Source organism: Perognathus longimembris, chromosome 6 (genome assembly GCF_023159225.1).
Source record: "Perognathus longimembris pacificus isolate PPM17 chromosome 6, ASM2315922v1, whole genome shotgun sequence".
Classification (NCBI taxonomy): domain Eukaryota; kingdom Metazoa; phylum Chordata; class Mammalia; order Rodentia; family Heteromyidae; genus Perognathus; species Perognathus longimembris.
This window is the reverse complement of record NC_063166.1, coordinates 71,325,199-71,325,418: the sequence shown is the minus strand read 5'-3', so window position 1 is coordinate 71,325,418 and position 220 is coordinate 71,325,199.

Genomic DNA, 220 nt, shown 5'->3' with positions numbered 1-220 from the left:
GCCTGGCCTCGTCCTTTGTGAGTTTTTCAAGGGGATGGGGGATGGGCTCACGCGCACCCTGACCGACACCTCCCAGGCCACGCCCTCAGGCTTCCCTCAGTACCTCAGGCTCCCAACAGGCCAGTTTCCTTCTGCAGCCCATTCCCCAAGCGCCCAACACATCTGTCTGCCTCCTAGCTCTTACATGTGTCGTTCTCTTGTTCATCCCTGATTGGTAAAC